The 12,103-nt window shown below is 31.4% G+C and overlaps 1 protein-coding gene across 2 annotated transcripts in view; it reads left to right on the top strand.

Annotated features, from left to right (window-relative positions):
* Positions 1 to 12,103, top strand: part of Best2 (bestrophin family protein) — a 66,450-nt gene that overhangs the window by 15,970 nt on the left and 38,377 nt on the right. The gene's annotated exons all lie outside the window — the stretch shown is intronic.

Raw genomic sequence — 12,103 nt, 5'->3', positions numbered from 1 at the left:
AGGAGCAACACCCAAGCATTGTTAGTTACTTAAACTACATTGTTTCCACTGTCTTACACAACTTCTATTCTCTATCTTACGCTATTAACATAATTGATTCGTGATACTAATATAAAAACATTATTCGGATTAAAGTCTTACTTATATCCGATTTTTCTTCTGTACGAAGTAACAAGTGCTAGAAACGTTCCCATTGAATTTCAACGAAGTGTAATGCGATTTATACTATCGTGATCAGAGTCGCTTATACATCATACCGATTCGCTTTTGAATAATAACCGATAAAACATTCTAATCTAGGCCATTGAAGCTGCATCGGATGCATCTGGATTCGGTGACCGTGACCGTGATACGCGATTTTATATCTTGGCAATGACTCCATTAATTACAAAGTCTTTATGACCTCTGACAAATACCGACTGGATTCGATGAATGATGGATATTCGAAGGAGAGAAACAGTGATCGTAAGATTTTCACACTTTCGAGAATTCCATGGACGTTAATCTATGGATATATGTATTCATACATATATGTAAATTTTACTGCAAAAATGACATTTCATTATTTAAATATAGAAATTTACATCATTTTGATCAAGATATCGTTTCACTTTTCGATCACCTTGCATCCTTTGTCTCTCTCTCTCTCTCTCTCTCTCTCTTTCTTACAGACTAACGTATTTTATATCGTGAGATTTTCGAAAGTATTTTTTGCGGTCGCCTTTCACTCGGGTCATCTTATTGTTCTCAAATGTCAGTTCACCGTTGGGTGTCCCGAAGAGTTTGCTTCCAAACTTTCGAGATACTGTAGACGGGACTGATATACGATTGGTACTGCTCTATCGTTTCATACATTATTCACCGGATCCAGTGGATTTTTCTTTTTTCTCTCTTTCTTTTTTTTTTTATCTCAGCAAATTACAGATTAGGAACAAAATTTTCCATTTATCCTACGTAAGCGATCGCAATCGCATTTCCGTTTGCATTCAGCGTGGATCGTATAATGCGCAAACATTATGAATGAATCCGCGTTGGGATGTGCGTTCTATGTGCCTGCGCAAACATAAGTAGATACACTTGGCGTATAGGCATTGGGTATTTGGCAAAGAAAGAAAGGAAGGAAAATAGAAAAAGGAAAAAGAAAAGGAAAATGAAAAGGACGAGATTGGTACTGCAGCTAGGGTAAAAGAGGAGAAGAAACGAAATTGTGCAACGTGGCTCAGGCAGAACGGCATCCGTCTGGTCGACAAGAGCGATAAAAGGCCTTGGCGAGCCTTGACCGGTGGACCGTTACTTTACGCCATCTAGCACGGAGCCAGACTCCCTATTTTCCTCTTACTAGACGCGAGACGAGTCAACTCCTGTCTTTATAGGTGTCTATTCAGCTTTGATAGAAAACATTTGAATCTCTTTTCTTTGTAGTGGTTTTTTCTTTCTCTTCTTTCTTCTTCCTTTTTTTTTTCTTTTCCTTTCCTTCGATCGGCTCAATTCTTAAAAATTCTAATTTTCTACGGTTGATCGTCGATGAAAAAACAGAGCTTATATTCATTATGTCCACAGAGCGTATATCCACGTTGATCTTCGAATTTAACAGGAAAAAATCGATTATATAATTAATCGTATCGATTTAAGAGCCGAGCGTCGTTTAGTCCGTCTCTTTTTTTCTATTCTTTTGCTTAATAGGATCGTACAATGTCTTGGCACGTCCTTGATTAATTCACGATCGATGCTGATTGATTAGAGATTACAATTTCGAATGGATTTAATGATATTTGATGGAAAATTCGTTTAAAAAATTGTACCGATCTGTTTTCTACAATAATTTATATAAATATTTATATAAAATATTTATATAGAAAATATTTTATATAAATTGTGCATCGAATATTGGTAACGATACGAGTTAAGCTTTAACAGTATGACGATAAAAGCGAATGAAGTTTGAGCAATGTATACGACTATACGTTATTGTTACATGTAGCTTGTTTGCAAAGCATTGCGACGATGAGTCATGTTTAAGTAATATTTAGCATTCCGTGTACTGATACGAACGTATCGATGCCGTATACTATTCATTTCCTATGTAATTTTTTGCGGCATATCGAATCGAACTCGTGATTTCCTTTTGAATAAATTTGATAATTTACATGGATCCACGTTATTCAAGTAGGAGAGCGTATAATCTTTAAAGACGTTAATAAGAAATACACAAAAGAATGAGGAAGAAAGGCATTTGAGGATAACGATCAAACCTTTGAACTAGAGTGTCCTACCTAAGAAAGGATTATATAATTTTTCATTGTCCATAAACGCTCACGCTTCTTCGCGTTTATAGTTCTCTTAATGGTTTGTCGTCGACTAATATAATCATTCTTTCGAGAAGGAGAATAGAAAGAAAGCCACTCGGAGAATAAATCTTTACGCTCTCGTGTCACGCTTTAAAAGTGAGATTATGTCATGGGTTATTAATATAATATTGACATGAATATATATATATATATGTATATATATATATATATATATATATATATATATATACGTATGTATATATAAATATTGACGAGTCTATCTTTGCATTTTCTTGACATGCTCGCAACAGCACGTTTACGTAATAAAACAATGACGAACTTTTATCGAATCTCGTAAATTTTCCTTTAATAATTGTCCCATAGCTATCATTAGATTGGTTGGTCGACGTGAAATCACTTATAGAAAAGAAAAAAGAGAATAAAATAAAATAGAAAAATGAAGAAAGGTCATAAAATAATAAAAACATTGGTGGAACTTATCGGTTAAATAAATTCAAACGCTCTCGAAAAATGAGTAAATCACAACGCGATTCAGTTTGGAATCTTGATCGATGGATAAAACCGGTCCGTACAGAAGAAGAGAATTCGTTCCGTATAAGTTTGCGGCCGGTGCGCAACTGTTCGCATTGAAACCACGAAGCAAGGAGAGAAAGGACTAAAAAGGAAACGCGTTTCCAGGCGAGCTAAATTGCCGCTATAGTATTATGTTATAACGATCTTGCATAAACGCCAGCTGATATCTGATTGCTTGCATATATGTATGTGTGTATGTATGTATGTATATACGCAGGCCCTCACTTGGTCCATTCACTTAGGAGGACCGAGTGAGCGAACGAATATGAGAGAGAAGAGAGCGAGAGAGAATGCGTAGAATGCGTGTGCGAGCTCTCCATCTTTCCTTTTCTCTCTTTCAACGCGTCATCGACGTTCACTTATATGTACGTCAACCTTTACGACCTGCGTCAACATTTCTTCCTTAGTTACACAAGTCTCTGTCGCCTCGGTAAAGTACTCGAACCTCGTCTTTGGATGCCAAAATGAAAGAAAAAAGAAAGAAGGATAAAGAAAAAGAAACTCGAGAAAGAACAGAAAATAAAATTGTTTTACAAGTCTCAATTCCAAGATCAAATTTAAGATCGGATAGTGTTATCGTTATGTTCTCGTCGTTAACGTTATTTCTATTCCATTGTTCGTATAATTTGTAGAACCTTATCTTAACTCTCGTAACAATTTGAGCGAGAAGATGAATATATAATACATACATACATAAATATGTATGTACATATATAAATACGTATGTACATGTAAGACTCGATGTAATCAATGACGCAAGGATCCTCTTATATAGAACGTCGAGGATGGTAGGTAAGTTTATCTGCAATTGTACGATCTGCCTGCAAGGTACTACGATCGAAATCTATTCGTTCTTGAGGTTTACAGGTATTACTTTACTCTTATTATTGAAATCCATTTATAATGTGATATCTAAGTTAATGCTCGAACATGACGAAAGACACTTTAGTATTATATCAATTCTGGTTAAAAGGAGTTTTCTTTTTCTTTTTCTTTTTCGAGATAACACGCAATGTTTCGTGATGTAGACCCGTAGATCGAATTCCAAACTTTTCGTTAGGTATTTCAATTTTTCTTCTACCTATTTTGTTATTTATTTAATTAATCTTTCTTTTTATACATTTGTCAAACGTTTGTCAGCCATTATTTCGTTTTTATTAATATTTAATTGTTTTCATATTACATAATACTTAAACGCATTTTGTACCGACAGATTCATTAGATCTTTTTATTAAACATTTTCAATCAAATGGTCTTTATCTTATGTTTAGAAAGCTATTGCGATGGTTTTCAAAATTTGAACTCTTTTTTTATATTTTCTTAATCATTAAGATCTTTAAATTATTACATCAAAATTCATCAATTGAATTATTGATAAAGTTTTAGTGCGATCGCTTGTTTACCTAAGTGTCTGTTGAATTTTAAATGTTTTTGTTGAAGCCGTATTTTCTATTTTTATCTGAGTGGACATATATATATATATATATGAATCTCTGGTAGGCGGGCAAAAGAGTATAAATCAGAATTATAAATTAACTCAATTTATACGGTTTTTATATTATACTGCATTTTTAATATATACATATATACAATAAAAATGTCAGGTAAAGAAGCGATAAAGAAATGAAATAAAATTGTATTATTAAAATCATAAATCAATGTATTTTTTTTTATTATTTTGAAATTTGTACAGGATGGTTAAAGAAAGATTATTTTTAGTTGCACATAAGATTTTTTTCATTAAAAAGATTCTTATTGCCGACAAAACTGATCATTCTTTCATCAAATTATAAAAAACTAATTTTTGTAATTTTTTATCAAAAATACGCCATTAAAAAAATATATATATATATACTTTGGTATAGTTTTATAATAGTTTAAAATTGCACAGAAATTTATTATTCGAGAGATCGTATATTTCTAATGAAAAAGATAGCTTTAATATATATTACATTTAGCCATCAAAATTTTACTTGAAACATTTGTTTATGAAAGCAATAAGATCGAAGATATTCGACTATATCGTTTAAATTGTGACACTCTGTATAGATTTATCAAAAAAATTAGATTTGTCAAAAAGAAAAAATATGAATTACTTTAATTATAAATAAAATATAATTTTTTGCCGTGAACACAATGGCTTACCCTTTGATGGCTTTTAATTTTTGTTTTCTCTTCTACGATAGAACATTATCGAAATTATTATCAAAGTATTAAATTTATTAATAGTGATTCGTATTAATGGAAAAAATATATTTACATATATTATAAGAATAGACAACGAAAACAAAAAGCACAAAGAGAACGATACACGCACGGTGCATGCTATAATTCAACTAGTGACGGAGTGACAAACAACGAGGTGTCGTTATACGTAAATTCACATTTCGTCTTCTAAACACGTCACGCAGATAAAGCAGATAATCTTAAACATACTAAACACTAACCAATTTAACACTCTTTCTTATATCTTATCTTTCTCGTTTTATTATTTTTCTTTCGTTCTCGTTTCTTGTATTCCTATTCGCATTTATTTGCGTGATAGAAAATTTCTTCTTTTTTTTTTTTTTTTTTTTTTTTTTTTTTCTATCAGTACTTACGAAAGCTCGATCAACGTTTGCTTTCACGGATATCCTGTTTACCGTTTATGAAAATCAAAGAATACTCAGAGGGATCTCCCCACGCAACGGAAACTGATCTTGCGCGTTATGATTCATTCGGCGAACTTATTCGCCGTAAGTCATGAATCATAAGAGCTTTAGAGTCCCGCTATAAACGCAGGATTTTTCTTGGAAGTCAATGTGAATTTTAATTATCACTAGTGCACAATTTATTTGCAATTTATTATACAATCTATATGAGTCGCGAAATTGTTTTTCTTTCCTTTTACTTTTTTATTTCTTTTCTTTTTTTTCAATGCTCTTGTGGTCCGTTCAATGGCGCGATCTCGTACAGGACATCATTTGAAATCGACTCGTAGTAATTTATGATAATAAATTATTTTCCGTAGTCATGGAATCTCATGACACCGCAAAACAATCAATTGATTATCGATAAGCGCTCGAATGATATTGTCGATAACAATCGTGTGAATAAGAGAAGACAATGCATCGTCTCTCGTGAAACTTGGACTAGTTTATTAAATATTGATTCATTATAATAACAACTAAATGATAATGCATACATACATATACTCTTTTCGTTCAGCCTTTAAACTCGCTAGATTATCGATAGGAAAATAAAGATTCAAACATTAACGTCATAACGAATTTAGCATAGACATCAATTATGCAATTAACTTTTTCGCTTCGAACGGTGTATACAAGATGTCTTAGGTTTAAATGATCAAACTCTATACTGGTACGTTCTTTGAGTAAAAATTAGAAAAAAAAAATGTTATATAAACATAAGATCGTAAACGTTTCATTATTATACGTTATTATCTTGAAAAAAACAACGGATTTGATTTATGTTCCCATTCTAAAATGTTCTTCCCTATTTCGAATGCAAACTTGACATCGTAAGAAGACTGAGTTTATTACTCTTGGAATTTCAGCTTCAGCTCAGTGAATGCATAATTATTGATCCTTCCAATTAATACTATATATAATAATATTTTTACTCGCTAAACCGTGTACGAATCTATGTTTATATAACTTTTTTTTTCTTATTTCTATTCGAGGAATATATTGGAGAAGAATGTATATAGGGTGTGACTGAATGGTCTATACAAACTTTGAGAATAAGTTCCGGGGATTTAAACAAATAGAATATGTTTTATAAATATGGGGTTGAAAATGTATACTTTTGGACTTATGACGATCCGAAATTTTCAGGAATGTTTGGAGAAATTATCACGTCAAATCATATAGGACTAACAAAATGTATTTTTTTTTATTTGGTAAGGAATGCAGGTTGAAAGAGGATTAAAGGAAATACGAGGGATTCAAAAAAGCAAAGTTAGGCGATTAAACATTCACGGGACATTTCATAAGACATTTATATTTACTTAGGACCTCGAATTTCATTCTCAAAATTTATACAGATCATTCAGTTACATCCTGTATATTCGTCATCGAAAAATTAAAGTTCTGATACGAACACGGAGAGTATATTTTATATATATATATATATATATATATATATATATATATATATATATATTGTATGAATATGTGTTACGATGAAGTACATATACATATACTCCATGAAAAAATGGACGCTCAGATATGAATAAGGTATCGAGTATCGTAAACATTTCGTATGTCAGCGTCGAGTTGACAGCGAAGCGTTTCGTCCACGGAAAATACATTATTTTACGAACTCGTCGGAGCGAAGGGGTCAATCATATTGATCTACGAGCCAAACGACATTTATTGGACTTCTTTTTAATTCGATAAATCATGTATTGTCAGAAGACATTCTTCAATACATGTTTTGTTAGAATTATATATAGATACCAGTTTATCCTATCCAGTTTTCGAAAGGAAATAACAAAAGTGTAATTTACAATAAAGAGTAAAATTGAAGCAACGCTTTCTATAATAGTAACTCTTTAGTAAGTTAACTTAAGTTAGTTTTTAAACAACGGGTCATGCACATCTTTATGCGATCATCTTTATGCATACGTCATCGTCTGACGATCGATAAATCAATTGATCGATCAAGATATCATCGGAGGCTTATTGTTAGATCAAAGCGAGAAGAGACATCCATTCGTCGTCGGGGCGGAGATGACCGATGGGTCAATCGCATGCAAACGATCTCTCGTAACAGAAAACGAGTTTTCAGTTACGCTGAAACACCGTCGACATCGCTGATGCACCGTCGATATCAACGTTTTTCTACATGAGATTTTTCTTCCTATGAACAATAATAAATAGTAATAATAATCTTTCTTTTAATACATTTATTACGAAGCCGAAACGATGATTAATCAAAATATAATATCAGAATGAAGTATTACTTTTATTTATTTTATCAACAAGTATGTATATTGTAAAACAATGAATATTTTAATAAGTATTTAAATAATAAAATCATATAAGTGATCGGTATAAAAACAATTATCAATAATTGAAGTAATCAGTATAAATAATAATGGGTTAGTTTTTATTTGCGTCTTGTTTTATTATAATTACTTAACGTTCATGCGTAATAGCAACGAATTATTGTATTTAGAAATATTTTAATCAAAATACTGACAAAAATTTTTCGATATAATATTGACCGCTTATATTACGTCATTTGACATCTCATCATAAATACTGATCGTTTATTTCAAATGGCAATTAAAAACAGTTGAAAATAATACAATATAATCGAATGAATAACAAGCAAAAATATATATGATTTAATCGATCTGAGTTGTGGCGTGTGCTTGTCATAATACGCATTTCGTACGTTCGCGTTTAGCTACGTTCTTTTTTAATATTCCCACGTCATTTCGGCGGAGGAGAATCGTTAAGTCGACGAAGGCCGAGACACAGAAGGATAGAATAAACGTCGATTATGCGCGGTGCGGTAGCTGTTGCGGCAGTGTGTAACATGGATGAATTTACGGTGGCGTCGTGTCATCGAATGTCACTGCACGAAAGCAATGGGGCAATGCCTCCTACCATGACCCACTGACACGAAAACAATGAAAATAACTCGTAACTCGTGAGAGCAATACTTCGAATCGTCGTAATCGACATGTTCGTGCCATTAAAAGCGAAAAATAATCATCGTACTTTCAATCCAAAACAGGATTTCACCAAAACTATAATATAATGCGTTTGCGAGAGAATATTTTTGACCGATGTGAAAAGAAGAAAGAAAAAAGAAAAAAAAAAAGGAAAAAGAGAAAGAAGAACGACCGTTAAGTATGTTTAACATTTAAATTATGATATAGATCCGAATTGATTATAAAAACATCAATGATCTTTAAGGAAAGAGACGAAAAGAAAGGAGGATATCCAAGGTGTCCAAGTTTTGTTAACGATGCTATTTCGCAAGGTATTTCACGAGTATCGAAATTCAACGACTTCATCCGTTCAAAGAAGGATCGTTTTTACCGCTATACTTTCACTGATTTCGAGAGACTTTTCGTTCGATAAAGATAAATATTTATAATAATTTCCACGAGAGTATTTCATCGTTAAATAAAGGTTTCTTCAAAGAAGTCGTTGTTTGTTCACGTAAAGAAATAAATTATGATGATTTATCGTACGTAAAATCTTGTTTAACTGGCTATACCATAATATTTAAGGATTTTCCTCTGTTATTTTTACTCCCATTTCGTTTTATTCGCGCGATACTCATTTTTATACCTCCTTTATATCGTTTCTCGATTCCGCCATTGGTGATTTTATTCACCAGCAATAATAATGAAAGGCGCCAACGACGCCACATGTCTCGGCGACTTCTCCGCTATCCATTTTCAGATGACTCGTTTCAGATAAGAAGAACTTTTACGAGGAAAATTATCTTTGTTTCGTTCAATGTCGCTTTCTAATGGTTCTTGATTTCTAACGTTATTGGTATTCTCGCAAGAATTCTGTAAAAGTGAAAGGAATGCATATGAGCCGATTTTAATTAAGCTTCCACTCATCGTATAGTTCTAATCGCATCGCTCCTATAGTCCTAATCGTTCTTCTTTTTCTAATTGCAAAAGAAAATAATGCGAATCATCGATCAATTAATATACATTAGAGTCATATTATGAAGTATCGGAACGTTAATAAACAGGCAGGATAATTTTTTGAATTAGAATCGATAAAGCGAATAACAAATTTCTACAAATGTAGAAACTCTCGTTGATGCTAACAGTTGGAATAATTAGTCAACTCATTAGAGGTTATTAAGCCCAAAGAAATAACAATATAATTGATCTTTTAATAGAAATTAGAATTACACGTATTATTTTATGATTACCTTTACAAAATTGCGCATCGGGCGTATAATCGATGACGATAATTAGAAATTGTTATAAAATATAGTTATAAAATATAGTAGGAAAGTTAACGTCAACGATACCAACATATATACGACGAATTCGCGAAACAAATGAATTATTGAAAATATTTGAAATCGAATTTTAATATAGTACGCGCGTATATATGATTTTTGGTAGATTTAATATACCTACAGAAATTTATTTTACAAAGATCTGTATTATAAAATATGATTTTACGTATATATAATGTAAATTTTTTCATCGATCATTTGCTATTCTGTTCATTCACAGCTTACTATAGTACTTATATATATATATATATATATATATATATATATATATATATATATATATATATATATATGGAGAACAAAACACCACGCGATATCGTCACGGTAGTTGGACTCATCGCTTGGAATGCTCTCATTGTACCAGACATCCTATCCTTTCTTTCCTTTTAATATATCCCTACGTCGTTCGATAATATATTTGTTACGTTGAAATGTCGAACCAAATTATATTTTGGATCGTTCGTTAAATTATTAAAATATATTTAATATTTGATTTAACGCTTTAGTCATCTAAACGCGATTGTCAATTTACAATTTATTCACATATTATTTTACGTTTAAATAAGTTGACGATAACACGTAAATAGTAATCTTTGATTTATTTCAAGACAATCTTTATTCATTTCAAAATTTTTTTCATTTTACAATTTTAATGATAATCAGTTATGTCAAATTTTCTTTTGAAATATCCATGATATCATTTCGTCGAAATCTGTTCATATGTTTTGTTTTTAAAATATGATACGTGCTAAGTGTCCTGATAATTTCTTTATCTTTCCAAGTTAATAGTAATAATAATTAGGACTTAGCATCGCGACATTTCTTTTTCATTCTCGTCGTTATTGTGAAATGAATGGACGTGGAACATAATGAAATAGAAAATTATTTAAAATCCGAACAATAAGCATTTGAAATTCGGAGATAGAATCGTGTGACTGAAGCATAATAAGAAATAAGCTAGTTAGTCTAGTGTGTCTGACAGGTGCACTTGAAGTAGAACGCTTGATACCGACAGTGTGCTTGACAGGTACACTTCGAATGATAAGGGGTTAAGTTATTACATTTGTAATATCAGTTGAACACATTCGTTTCAAAAGATGAGACGTATGTATCTTTCTTTTTTTTTTTTTTATATATTTAACATTCGCTCTGGAGAACGAAATATATCGTGTGTATTTTTTGTGTCTGTCACAAATCATATGAGAATATTAAATGTTTCCAAGTATTTTTAACATATTTCTTGATTGCCGCATTGCGTTCTTTTCGTACAGCAGTCTTTTTGTGGTTAATAGCACGTCAAAATCATAAGTTATAATTTTATTTTCATATAACATTGATTTTATTTCTTTTTAAATAACATTAATAGATAAAATCTATTAATGTTATTTAAAATGAAAAATGTAAAATGAAGAATCATCATATTATCTCAAGATGATATTTCTATTGATTGTATAAAAGTAATGATTGATTTTCACGTTCAAAGCGGATTGCCATTATTCAAAGAATTGTAAAATTATACATGTGGAAAGAAATTTAAATCAAATACAAATTACAAGTTTAGATTTTCTATTAATTTTAATAATTCTTCGTCATGTTATACGAGTTTTCGAAAAAGAGAAATCACAACATTTTTGTATTTTTTGAGTAAAAATCACTCAAGGCGAATGTCTTAAATATTGGAAAATCAAATAGCATAATATAATGGTATTGAACCATGACTCTTTCTGAAATACCACAAAGTTGTCAATTTCATTCGCATTTCTATTCTGACCACTGAAGTTGAGTATTCAACCGTTTGAAATATTCATAATAAACAATTGCGTTTGAATGTCGTAAAATACCGTTGAAATCTATTCTCCTTCTTTCGGGAGAACTAACCATCCCTGACACACATTTGATTCGCGACGTATTTACTTCACTCTTCGTCTGTGAATATTTATATATGAATACGTTTAAAATTGGAATTAGTCCAGGGCCAACGTTGAAATTTAAATAAAAGTAAATTTGTAATACTCTTTTGATATAAACAAACATGTTGCACAATTGTGTAATTCCTTAGGGGAGGAGGGGGGACAGGAAAAAAAGATGAATATCTTCTGCGAAGCAGAAAGGAGAATATCGTCTCTTTTCTTTTTCCTTTTTTAAAAAAGCCTTACTAACCGTGAACCGATCTTGTTGCTTAGCAAGAAATATTCGCCGAAGTGGATTAAACT

The sequence above is a fragment of the Vespa mandarinia genome, chromosome 23, assembly GCF_050613455.1.
Source record: "Vespa mandarinia isolate Hongniang chromosome 23, ASM5061345v1, whole genome shotgun sequence".
NCBI lineage: Eukaryota > Metazoa > Arthropoda > Insecta > Hymenoptera > Vespidae > Vespa > Vespa mandarinia.
This window is presented reverse-complemented; position numbering and strand designations above follow the sequence as displayed.